This window comes from Chrysemys picta, chromosome 2 (genome assembly GCF_011386835.1).
Source record: "Chrysemys picta bellii isolate R12L10 chromosome 2, ASM1138683v2, whole genome shotgun sequence".
Lineage (NCBI taxonomy): Eukaryota > Metazoa > Chordata > Testudines > Emydidae > Chrysemys > Chrysemys picta.
In genome coordinates, this window is record NC_088792.1 from 239,504,248 (window position 1) to 239,517,670 (window position 13,423).

A 13,423-nucleotide genomic window follows, 5' to 3' on the forward strand; every position below is an offset into this window, starting at 1 on the left:
ACTTTTCACAGGTGGTCACTAATTGTGTGTTGCTCACTTTCTGAGTGTCCAAACTGAGACACCTGGGGTCTGATTTGCAGAAGTGTTGAGCACTCACAGCTGCAACTGCAGTCAATGGGAGCTTTGAACATATAAAATGTTACATAAGGCTAAATACACTGAAAAATCAGGTTGGAAGTATCTCAAACTGGGCATCCAAAACTAATGGATACTTTTAACCTTACATCTCTTTGTAAAATCTGTAAAATAGGGATAATAGTACCCCCTTGTCTGACAGCGATGTTATAAAGATAAACACTCTAATGTTTGTGACACGCTTGGATGCTATAGTGAGGAGCACTGTAGAAGAGCCCATGAAGGAATTAATAATTCTGTATTCAGAGCAGGGTTTGAATGGTGTGCAGTAAATAAGGCAGGGACCACATACCGAACAATGAGAATAATACCAAATAGTTGCTCATTAAGTGCGCACTATCCAGCCTCTGAACTGAATGATGCAAGGATCGTGTGGAAAAAACAGTATGTGCTCATGTAATTAAAGATGATCATAATGCACAAGAGGGTTGAATTAAAGTTGCACTAGCACCCTTAACTCCAGCATTTACTAACTTTGCTCTATTTTGCAACCTAAATATTCTTTTTTCATCACATCTTTTTGACAAAGGTGGCTATTTTGATTTAAATGAAGTTGCAGCAGCCTTCTGCCCCTGCCCCACCATCTCTTCTCAGTTTGGCTCTGGTGGGAGTCAGGAGTGCTGGGAGCAGCTGCTCCATCTCTCGCCTGACTGCAGCAGCTCATCTGCTGTATTGCAGTGAAATGGGAGAAAGAGCAGCTCTAAGTGGGCTCTCTCCCTCCCCGCAGCAAGAGGGAAAGGTGCCCTGCAGCCCCTGGGGGAAAGCCTAGCACGGGGCAGCCTCTCTCCCTGCCCAGCAGTGAAGCTTTTGTCCGAGTTCTTCTCCCCCTGGAAAGAAGCCTCCAGGTGAGTTGAGGGAAGCCCAGTATCTGCTTGTTATGGAAGGTGGAGACACTGAGTTTTCTGGGGAGAAGGGGCTTGGGGAATCACTGTATCAGTTGGCTGGAGGAGGCAGAGGCTGAGTTTTCTGCGTGTGGCAGAAGGTAACGTCAGTTCAGTTGGCTCGCGTGGGTGGGTGGAGTGGGCAAAGAATCAATCGAATGGGACCATGTGCCCAGAAGTGACACATCTTTGAAAAATGCTTTAATGTTATGTTTGTGTATCTAGGACAAACATGACTGTGGGCGGGGCTTAGAGTTTCCAGTGCATGTTGGCTGGGTGGCTTTCAGTTGGAAGTCAAGGTAATTTCAGGTGCCCTTGTGTTCCCTGGCTAGTTTTCCTGGTTCTGCAATCGCACTTCTCTGTTGTTATGTGGAGACTCACAAAAATAACAGGGGAAATGGTATGCAAAATACTGTCAAATGCACAAAGCAAAACTGAAAAAAGGGAACTTTAAACTCTAATGTCTTTCAGTTGTGTTATTTGTAACAATAGTGGGTAAACAGGTTTTAGAAATGTGGGTTTTTTTCTTTAACTTTGACAGTGACTCTTTAATAAGCATGATTTTTCACCTAAGAGTTTATTTTAAAATGACTAGTAAATAGGAAGTAGGGTGTGGGGTTTTGGTTCTGATTTTTTTTGGTTCCTAAAATTCATGGTCTACAATTTTTCTAAAATGCAGGACATTGTAATTGGTATTCAAAACTTTGATATAGCAGATCCCATGGTTCCCCCCACCTTCGTTATTTCTTGCTTCCCCACACTCTGCCTAGTTTCGTTCTTCTCTTTATGAGCCTGCATTTAAAAAGAATCCTCTCTCAGCTTCTTTATATGTCATAAGGAAGCAAAAAGGGGACGATCCCTCCCCCTTTAAATCTATAATAATAATAATTATATGGCCCTTCATCAATAGATCTCAAAACGCTTTGTAAAGGCGCTTAGTATCATTACCCCCATGTTACAGTTGGGGGAAACGGCAGGGCTGGCTCTAGGTTTTTTGCTGCCCCAAGCAAAAAAAAATTTTGGCTGCCCCCCGTCCCAGCCCTGGGCTCCTCGCCGCACCCCCCTGCCGCCCCAGCCCTGGGCTCTCAGCCCCCCACCTGCACCCCCCTGCCGCCCCAGCCCTGGGCTCTTCCCCACAAACACACACACACACACCGCCTGCCTTCCACCATTGCCCCCACACACACCTCCTGCCCCCCCCCCGCACCCTCCTTCTGCAGCAGCCCTGGGTCACTGGTAGCTCGCTCCCAGGGCAGGTTATTCAGCAGGAATTTTAGATGTGCACAGAACACAGACAGGATTGGTTCCCATATGGTTACAGAACTGCGGTAAAGTGGAACAATTTTCAGCTTGTGTGATTGGAAGATATCTGGATGCATATTATAAGACTGTCCTACATAAATGAGGAAAAGTTGAGGTGCCTTTATTATTCTTTTGTTCCACTCTTTCTTTCTATGGGGAATTTGCCAATGCAATATCACTGTCTTCCTTTTAAACAAACAAACAAAAAAAAGGCAATGGCTGTTGAAAATAGCAATTCCAGTCCTAATAACCACTGGGAAGCATTTCTTGCTCAATTTTATCCTACTTTTTCTACAGCAAGTTACAGTGGATCAGTATATTTGATTTGGGAGAAATGAAGTAACAGCTGCCCAAACTGAGCTTGAGCACTCCTTAATTTTGAGGTGTTCAAATCTGGAAGGCAGGTGCTGAGGGGGGGGGGTAAGGGGCGGGGGGCCTGTGGCTCCGCAGGGGAGCATGACAGCATGTATGCAGCAGCGTGTCTGGCGCTGCGTGAAGCCAGACACGCTGGTCTGAGTGGCACGGTAAGGGGGTTGGGGGGGTTGGAGAAGGGGTAGGGGATTCCGGAGGAGGCAGTCAAGGGACAGGGAGCAGGGGGGGTTGGATGGGGTGGAGGTTCGGGGGGGGTAGTCAGGGGCAGGGAGAAGGAGGGGTTAGATGGGTCAGAGGTTTGGGGGGGGGGCAGTCAGGGGACAGGCAGCGGTTGGATAGGCATGGGAGTCCCAGGGGGTTGTCAGGGGACAGGTAGGGGGTGGAGTCCTAGGGGGAAAGTTGGGGGGAGGGTCTCAGGAGAGGGCAGTTGGGGACAAGGACCATTGGGGCTTAGATAGGGGGTGGGGTCCTGAAGGGCAGTTGGGGCAGCAGTCCCGGGAGGGGGTGATCAGGGGACAGGTAGCAGTGGGGTTGGATGGGTTGGGGTTTCTGTGGGGGGCAGTTGGAGGGAGTGGATGGGGGCAGGGTGGGGCTACCCTCCCTCCCCGTGAAGTGTCCTATTTTTTGAATGTTAAAATATGGTATCCCTACTCACAGTGCAGCTCTCCATTCATAGCAGGCTGCAGCATGAGGTGTCAGCTTCCTCACTCCCTCCCCCTCTTTCCTGTTGGTAGTGGCCAAGGGAATGCTGGGAAATGTAGTTCTTTCCCTGCTCCGGGGCTGGCTCTATAGGCAGGGAGCTAACCAAGGAACTACAGCTCCCAGGACCCCCTGTTGGTTCTCAGCTCCCATGCTGGATCCCTACCGCCCCTGCAAATGGGCTGCCCCAAGCAGGTGCTTGCTTTGCTGGTGCCTAGAGCCGCCCCTGGGGAACGGAGGCACATAAAGGTGAAATGACTTGCTCACGGTCACCTAGCTGGCCACTGATAGAGCTAAGAATATAGAACCTAGGTTCCCTGAGTCTCACTCCAGTGGTTCTTCCACTAGGCAAACCCTGCAAGTTTGGTGCCTATTTCAGTTAGCCCTATCAGCATGTTCTTTTGAGATGACCAAACAGACTTGTGAAGTGTTGTCCATATCCCAAATGTCACCACGAAATTTGGTGCTTCATCCCCAAATGCTCCAGAATTTGTGACATCAGGGTTCTGTTCTATGCCTTCCTCTATAATTAATAAATATGGTCCATATCCTGCAAAGAGAACCATGTGGGAGACCCCGCAATGAAGCCCACGGGGCTCTGTGTGAGTGTGCGGGTCTGCTGGCCTTGGCTCTTTGCTGGATTGGGTCCATTCTAGAAACACAAAACAGATTTGAATCACAAGTTCAATTAAACCGAGTATATTTGAGCACTTTTCTTTTACTTAGATTTTTTTTTTAAAGTGACATTAGGGTTTGTGCGAAGTGGCAGATTGTGAAAGATGCCTTGGAAAGTGAAATCTTCAGTCTGCCAATAGGACAGATGCAGCACAAGCAGTAGCAGTGTGAGCTTGTCACTTGCCACCATATCCCTGCATTAGTCTTTCACCCTGAACCAGAGGGTGAAAAGGTAGTTCAGTTTCCATATTCACACAACAGCCCTTGGATTTCCTGCTGAGCTAGTGGGAATTATTGATGTAGAAAGCTGACTTCTGAGATCTTTCTTCTGGACTGAGACTCACCACCAATTTATCTCACGCAAGCCTGCAAACAACCCCTGTCTTTCAGTTACTACTGACTCGAGACAAATTGGAACCAGTGAGCAACTGTTGAAATCTTACTTTATATGCCACGATGATGCAATTTCTTTGGGCATCTAGCTTCCACTATGTAATTGCTCTACTCAGGGGTTGTGTGGTTTTTTAAAAAAAACCTAAATTTCTAATTTGAAGAGTTTCACAAGGTTTTAAAAAATATTTCCACTTACTGTCTAAAATCAAGGTTTCTCCTTTAGGGGTGTGTCTAGAATTAGATGGATTTTAAAGCTTTGAGATTTTAATGCAACACCTATAGATAGGCTTTGATTATTGTAACTGCTAGCTGTGTAGAATAGATGCATTTTAAAAATGTTTCTCAGTGCAATGTGTTCTCTCTGTGTAATATCTGTGATCATCTGTTTAAGTTGTATGTCAATTTTTCCACTTACCATAGTCATTTTGTAATAACAAATGTCTTCCACTGGAAAATTACATAGTTCGGCCTTGGGATCATAGGTGCTGACTCCATGGGAAAAAAAATAGTGGGTGCTCAACACCCACCAGCCACAGTGGTTTGATGGCACCGCCAATCAACTGTTTGGCAGCTGGAGTAGGCATTTGGGGAGGGTGGAGAGCAGTGAGTGGCTTGCGTGTGGGTGGGGGCCTCAGGGAAGGGGTTGGAGCAGGGTTGGGAAGAGGCGGAGCGAGGGCGGGGCCTTGGGAGGGGGTGGAGCATGGCAGGAAGAGGCAGAGTGAGGGCTGGGCCTTGGGAGGGGGCAGAGGGGGGGGCATGACCTCAGGGTGGAGTGGGGGTGGAGCATCCCTTGGGAAAAATAAAAGTATGCTTGGAATAACCTGAGTGGTGATGGGGGAGAAGTCCAGAGGAAGGCAGAGTTCTAATCTAACACTGGGTCCTTTTATGAAATATCCTAAATAGGAACTGTGACTTTGAAAGAATTCTCATGGTACTTCATCCTGAGCTATTCTATGAGATAAGGCTGAAAGCAATTATTGACAGTTTCACAGGGTTAAGGTTGAGGTTAGGGCTAGGTCAAATTTGCTCAGCCAGGAGCAAGAATTGATAAGAGGGTTGTCAGCTAGGGTAATACTTCCAAGCACTTTTAGTAAGTCTGCTTCAAAGCATGGCACATTAGAATTAACAAGGTAAATTTGGGCGTGGTGATAGAACACAGGGAAGAGGAATACTTTAGACTTGGTGCCTTAAAATGGAATGTCTGAAAAACAAGGAAATTAATGCAACTGTAACATTTTATAGTCCTGAGTGAGCAGTCCCATTGACTCCAATGCTTAAATGTAGGCATGTGCTTAAAGATGGGATTTTCAAAAGTACCTGGGTGATTTAGGAGGACAAGTTCTGTTGACTTTCATTGGGATTTATGCGCCTAAATCACTTAGGGCAGGAGTTTCAAACGTACCAAAGGATCTTGCTGATTCAAAGCCTAATGAGTGCATTAATTGCATCCCCCTTAACAGTTCACTTGTAGTACTTCAGAAATGGACAACCACTGCAAGTGAAAAGCTTTTAAAAATATATCCATTATGCAGCATAATTTATTTTATTTATTTTAATTTCAGAAAGATACAGACAGTAAAGAAATAGGGACTTGTATTTGCTACAGGGAGCTGTTTTCAGCACAAAGTTTTCAGTTGTATGTTATAATTCATTACTATGACATGGTGCTAGTCCAGAATTTATAGATTACACAGATATGCATTGATTTCATGATTTGATTTGTTCTTTGTGCTTGGGATTTTCAAAGGGGCCTATGGGAGTTAGGTACACAACTTCCAGTGGGATTTCGGTGCCTACCTAATAACTACCTTAGGCTCTTTTGACAATCCCAGTCTTCTTACATTTTCTGAGTTATCCTTTAAGTGCTCTAGCAGTCCATGGTAGGTCTGGAGCAGGACTGATGTTTGTTTGGCTTTTTGATCCAGTTGATTGTCTTACCAAGGGTATGGTCCAAGTCCCTGGACCAAATGTGTTTGCAGAGGTTCTCAAATGAGCTAAGTCTCACTGCATTTATCTCTCTTGATGTATGGTATTTTTCTGACCAGCATAAACCTGTAACCTTAGTGGAATAAAGCAGGTAAAGTTTTAGTTCTATCTTCTCTGCATTAGCAAACTCAGAAGCAGGCAAATAATTTGTGTTCCCCAATATGAATATTGTAGAGAATCTACATGGGGAGTTAGAGGACATAGTTTAGAAACTTCAAACAGACGTTTATTACATCCACTTTTAAGTGCCTCAAAGTAGCTAAGAATTTAGCCTTTGGAGTCTCGCATCTACAAACATTCTGAGAGAAAATGATCCCTGTTACAGGGTGGCTGACAGCTTGCAATAAAATAGGCCCAGAAGCACCCATATGCTAGAACAGGTGCTCTCATTTTGGCCAATTCAGAGGGGGGCGGGGCAGGGCAGCACATGGGGCTATAAGGAGACAGGCTGTCAGTGAGAAAGGGGCATTGTGATCCCAAATTGTGTAAGGATTGGATTCAGCTTCTCAGCCTAAAATGGAGAGGGGTTTCTAGGCACAGAATGGAGACTGTTGCAGACAGCAGCTGCATGGTCATGTGGTCACAGTGCATGTATTTATGGGGGGGCCCCAAAAAGCACAGGGCCTTTCCAAGTGCAGGGGGTCACCCCTTACTGCCTCTGCCTAAGAGCAGGCCTGCAGAGGATCACACAAATGCCTGAACATCGTACGTTCAGGAGGCATAAGGAATGGTGAGATGTAGAATAGAAGGGAAATACAAGCACACTCTGTGGGTACCCAACACAATAAGATGTCTGTAACCCCAATCTGTTTGATAGATTCTGGACCTCATTCTCCCATTGTCTTATTTAAAAAAATCAACCTTCTGCTAGATTTAATTTTTCAAACTGAATTATATTTTAAGAGGGATGTGTCAGTTTCCTGGAGAAATTGCCTCAAGACTGCTTTGTCCGATGTAAATAAGTCTGTTTTGTCTGTTAGAACACAAGGTGGCATAAAAAGATCAGTGCTCTGTCTGGTTTGCTTCCCACTCAACTCCTCGAGGACAGATTACTGTGCAGGTTCAAGGGTGTCATGTGTTCCAAAATGGCTTCCACACCCTCAAGTGTAGCTCTGCATTTTGAATCAGGTTTGGCCCTTATCACTTTAGCAGCCAAGCTAGTTCAGAGGGGAACCATGTTGTGTCTATTTTCAAACACAGACTCTCTCTAGCGTGTTACTTCGTTAAATCCCACATGGGGGACATCCAGCAGGAGGAGAGTCGTTTAAAAATAAAGAGATTGGGAAGTCAGGGGGATCCTAGAAAGTGCTAGGTGTACAAATGCCACAGGAGTGGAGAGAACAGCCTTTGGAAATGTTTCGAAAAGCAGCCAGTTGTGAACCGAGTGAGCTGTGAACAGAGGAGACACAAACAGGGAGTTTGCCTAGGGGGAGTTCCCACAGAGTTTTTGCCTTTCAGGCTTCTGTGAGCAGTAAATACAACATTTTGAAGAGGCTCTTAAAAGGAAGACAATGTGAATAGTGAGCAATCAGCTGTTGTGACTTGCACAGGATGTGCCATGTTTGTCTTTCTCCCAGAGGATAGAAGGGACTTCGTCTGTAGGAAGTGAAAGCTGATCTCCATATTGGAAGAAAAGGTTAAAGGACTAGAAACCCAAGTTTCAACCCTGCGTTGCATGAGAGAAAATGAAGACTTTCTGAATAGAAGTCAGTTTGGTATTGCAGTGCAGAACGGGGAAGAAAATTGGCAGCATGTGACCTCCAGAAGAAAAAAGAAGAGAACCCATGTACCCCCAGTGCAGATAGAGGTAATAAACTGTTTTCAGGCTCTCTGCACAGGTACTATAGCGGAAAATGGTTTGGAAGAGTCATCTGAGGGAAGGGATCAGAATGAGACCCTATTGACCGGAAGGCATTGGATGCATTGTCCTAGGGATAGGGGTTCCACGACCACCACTCCCAAGAGGAGGAGACAGGTGGTGGTGGTCGGGGACTCCTTCCTAAGGGGGATGGAGTCATCCATCTGCCGTCTAGACTGGGAAATTCAAGAAGTGTGATGCTTTCCTGGAGCTAGAATTCAGGATGTGACGGAATGTCTACCGAGATTGATCAAGCCTTTGGACCTCTACCCCTTCCTACTTCTCCATGTGGGCACCAATGATACTTCCAGAGATGACCTTGAGCAGATTACTGCAGACTATGTGACTCTGGGAAGAAGGAAAAAGGAGTATGAGGTGCAAGTTGTGTTCTCATCTATCTTCCCATTGAAGAAAAAGGCCCAGGTAGGTGTCATCGAACTGTGGAAGAAAATGTGTGGTTGACCGTGGGATGTTGTTCCAGGAAGAAGGATTGCTAGGAAGAGATGGGATCCACCTAATAAAGAGCGGGAAGAGCATCTTCGCAGGCAGGCTTGCTAACCTAGTGAGGAGGGCTTTAACTAGATTCGCCGGGGGATGGAGACCTAAGCCCTGAGGGAAGTGGGATACCGAGAGGAAACGCAAGGAGGAGGGTGCAACAGAGGAGGCCTTCTGATTAATACTGAGAAAGTAGGGAAATCGGCTAGTTATCTTAGGTACCTGTACACAAACACAAGTCTGGTAATCAAGCAGGAAGAATTGGAAGTCCTGACACATCAAGGAACTATTATGTGATTGGAATAACAGAGACTTGGGGTAACTCACATGACTGGAGCACTGTCATGGATGGGTATAAACTGTTCAGGAAGGATAGTCGGGGGAGAAAAGGTGGAGGAGTTGCACTGTATGTAAGAGAGCAGTATGATTGCTCAGAGCTCCAGTATGAAACTGGAGAAAAGCCTGTTGAGAGTCTTTGGGTTAAGTTTAGAGGCAAGCACAACAAGGGTGGTGTTATGGTGGGCATCTGCTATAGACCACCAGACCAGGAGTATGAGGTAGACAAGGCTTTATTCGGACAACTAACAGAAGTTTCCAGATCACAGGCCCTGGTTCTCATGGGGGACTTCAATCACCCTTACATCTGCTGGGAGAGAAATACAGCAGTTCACAGACAATCCAGGAGGTTTTTGGAGAGTGTTGGGGGAGAACAACTTCCTGGTACAAGTGCTGGAGGAACCAACTAGGGGCCATGCTTCTCTTGACTTGCTACTCACAAACAGGGAAGAATTGGTAGGGGAAGTAGAAGTGTGTGGCAACCTGGGTAGCAGTGACCATGAGACGGTCGAGTTCAGGATCCTGACAAAAGGAAGAAAGGAGAGCAGCAGAATATGGACTCTGGACTTCAGAAAAGCAGACTTTGATTCCCTCAGGGAACTGATGGGCAGGATTCCCTGGGAGGTTAATATGAGAGGGAAAGGAGTCCAGTAGAGTTGGCTGTATTTTAAAGAAGCCTTATTGAGGGTCCAGGGACAAACGATCCTGATGTGCAGAAAGAATAGCAAATATGACAGGCGACTAGCTTGCCTTAACAGAGAAATCTTTGGTGAACTTAAACACAAAAAGGAAGCTTACCAGAAGTGGAAACTTGGACAGATGACTAGGGAGGAGTATAAAAATATTGCTTGAGCATACAGGGGTGTAATCAGGAAGGCCAAAGCACAACTGGAGTTGCAGCTAGCAAGGGACATGAAGGGTAACAAGAAGGGTTTCTACAGGTATGTTAGCAACAAGAAGAAGGTCAAGGAAAGTGTGCGACCCTTACTGAATGAGGGAGGCAACTTAGTGACAGATGATGTGGAAAAAGCTGAAGTACTCAATGCTTTTTTTGCCTTGAACTTCATAGACAAGGTCAGCTCCCAGACTGCTGCACTGGGCAGCACAGTATGGGGAGGAGGTGAGCAGCCCTCAGTGGTGAAATAACAGATTAAGGACTATTTAGAAAAACTGGACATGCCCAAGTCTGTGGGGCCAGATGCAATGCATCCGAGGGTGCTGAGGAAGTTGGCTGCTGTGGTTGCAGAGCCATTGGCCATTATCTTTGAAAACTTGTGGCGATTGAGGGAGGCCCCGGACAATTGGAAAAAGGCAAATATAGTTCCCATCTTTAAAAAAGGGAAGAAGGAGAATCCGGGGAACTACAGACTGGTCAGCCTCACCTCTTTCCCCAGAAAAATCATGGAGCAGGTCCTCAAAGAATCCATTTTGAAGCACTTGGAGGAGAGGAAGGTGATCAGGAACAGTCAACATGGATTCACCAAGGGCAAATCATGGCTGACAACCTGATTGCCTTCTATGATCAGATAACTGGCTCTGTGGATATTGGGAAAGTGGTGGATGTGATATATCTTGACTTTAGCAAAGCTTTTGATAAGGTCTCCTGCAGTATTCTTGTCAGCAAGTTAAAGAAGTATGGATTGGATGAATGGACTATAAGGTGGATAAAAAGCTGGCTAGATCGTCGGGCTCAATGGGTAGTGATCAATGGCTCGATGTCTAGTTGGCAGCCGGTATCAAGTGGAGTGCCCCAGGGGTCGGTCCTGGGGCCGGTTTTGTTCAACATCTTCATTAATGAGCTGGATGATGGGATGGATTGCACCCTCAGCAAGTTCGCATATGACACTAAGCTGGGGTGAGAGGTAGATATGCTGGAGGGTAGGGATAGGGTCCAGAGGGACCTAGACAAATTGGAGGATTGGGCTAAAAGAAATCTGTGGTTCAACAAGGAAAAGTGCAGAGTCCTACACTTAGGATGGAAGAATCCCATGCACTACTACAGGCTGGGGACTGACTGGCTAAGCGACAGTTCTGCAGAAAAGGACTTGGGGACAGATAATCACATAGTCTGCAGTGACCTGCTCAAGGTCATTCAGGCAGATGACAGAAAAGGAGTAATGGTCTCAAGTTGCAGTAGAGGAGGTCTAGGTTGGATATTAGTGGACGAGAAGCTAGATATGAGTCAACAGTAGGCCCTTGTTGCCAAGAAGGCTAACAGCATATTGGGCTGCATTAATAGGAGCATTGCCAGCAGATCGAGGGAAGTGATTATTTCCCTCTATTCAGAACTGGTGAGGCCACATCTGGAGTATTGAGTCCAGTTTTGGGCCCCCAACTACAGAAAGGATGTGAACAAATTGGACAGAGTCCAGTGGAGGGCAAGGAAAATGATTGGGGCCGGGGCACATGACTTATGAGGAGAGGCTGCGGGAACTGGGCTTATTTAGTCGGCAGAAGAGAAGAGTGAGGGGGGATTTGATAGCAGTCTTGAGCTACCTGAAGGGGGGTTCCAAAAAAGCTGTTCTTAGTAGTGGCAGATGACAGAAAAAGGAGCAATGGTCTCAAGTTGCTGTGGGGGAGGTCTAGATTGGATATTAGGAAAAATATTTCACTAGGAGGGTGGTGAAGCACTGGAATGGGTTACCTAGGCAGGTGGTGGAATCTCCATGCTTAGAGGTTTTTAAGGCCCGGCTTGACAAAGCCCTGGCTGGAATGATTTAGTTGGAGTTGGTCCTGCTTTGAGCAGGGGGTTGGACTAGATGACCTCCTGAGATCTCTTCCAACCCTGATATTCTATGATTCTATGACATTCAAAGACCCAGGGTCAGATTGCCTGCTGCACCCAGAGGAGCCACTATGGAGCTGAATTCAACTCTGTGATTCTCTGCATGGCCATCACCTTGAATGCAGGTTAGAATAGCCTAGGAGCTACTTTAGCATGTGCCATCTGGCAGCAATCTTCTTGGGACCATTCACTAGCTGAGGACAGTGGGAGCACCGACATGCCTTTCTTCACCCTCAACATGATCCTCCCTGCACCCTCAACATGATCCTCCCTGCAGAGCAGGGGATGTAGGAGCTGGCTATGCCAGCTCTGTACCCATTGGGGACTGTCTCATGCAGGAAGAATCCTGCCTAAGGGGTTGTGACCAGTCTCCATTTCATTGTTATTGCCTGAGCAGTGCAAAATGGAGTTAATGCTGTTTGTGTAAATGGAGACCACATTGTTTGTTCCACAGAAGGATGCATGCTAAGGAAAAATCTAACATGAATATTACATGAGATTGCCTCTTTGTGTACCACATGGGTATTGTTTGAGAGACAGCATTTTTCAGCATGGCTCTGAGTTGTGATATAAGTTGTATGGTTAGGACATGACTTTTCAGAAGTGCTGAGATCAGCTGAAGTCAATGGGAGCCATAGATGTTTAGAAGGGCTGATTGAAAATCAGAATTTCCATCCCACAGGAAATTCTGATATTTTGACATTTGCTTTTGTCCAAATCAGGACACATTTAGTTTTGACTTGGTTAGAAGCTAATCTGTGTCCTACTGAGTTACCATGGTGCCTCATGGGAAGTGTACATGTCAAGTGCGACATGCCCCACATTCTTCTTTCCATCTCCCATGATGGTCACATGATTCCTGTGCTGTGCCTCATTAGTTCAACCAGAGAGGAGACAGTGGTGCGTCATGGGAGATGTAGTCCAGCCAGGGAGCCTCACCCATAAAGGAAAATGGGTACAAGAGGCTCCTGAACTGCAATTCTCCTGAGGTATTGTCGCAGCTCAGGTGAATGTAGATTAATGCTGAATTGACCCAAAATGTTTTGATTTGGGTTGATCAGACCTGGAACTAAGTATTTCCTTTCAATTTTCCAGAAAACTTTGATTTTGTGGAAACTGCATTTTCTGTCAAAAGTACTTGAAATATGAATATATATGTGAACATTTCTGACATGCTCAAGGGTTGAGCACTTGTGAAAATCAGGCCAGTTATTTAAAGGCCTTAATATGGATTTGGGAGCCTTTAAATAATTTAGGCTACTATTTTTGAATATCTGGGCTAGTGAATCAGTGCAGGAATGTTTTCTTAACAGGGCTATAATGGCTTGGATTAATTTTTGCTGTAATAATATCCATGGGACTAATGTAACTTAAAACTTGATTCTCCTTTCACATTAATAACCATTTATTTCCCATCTCCAGTAAAAGAGAGGTGAAAATAAGAAGCAAAATGAGTATGGAAATCAGATTTTAAAAGCACATTAAGAATGAAACTGAAATTTCATA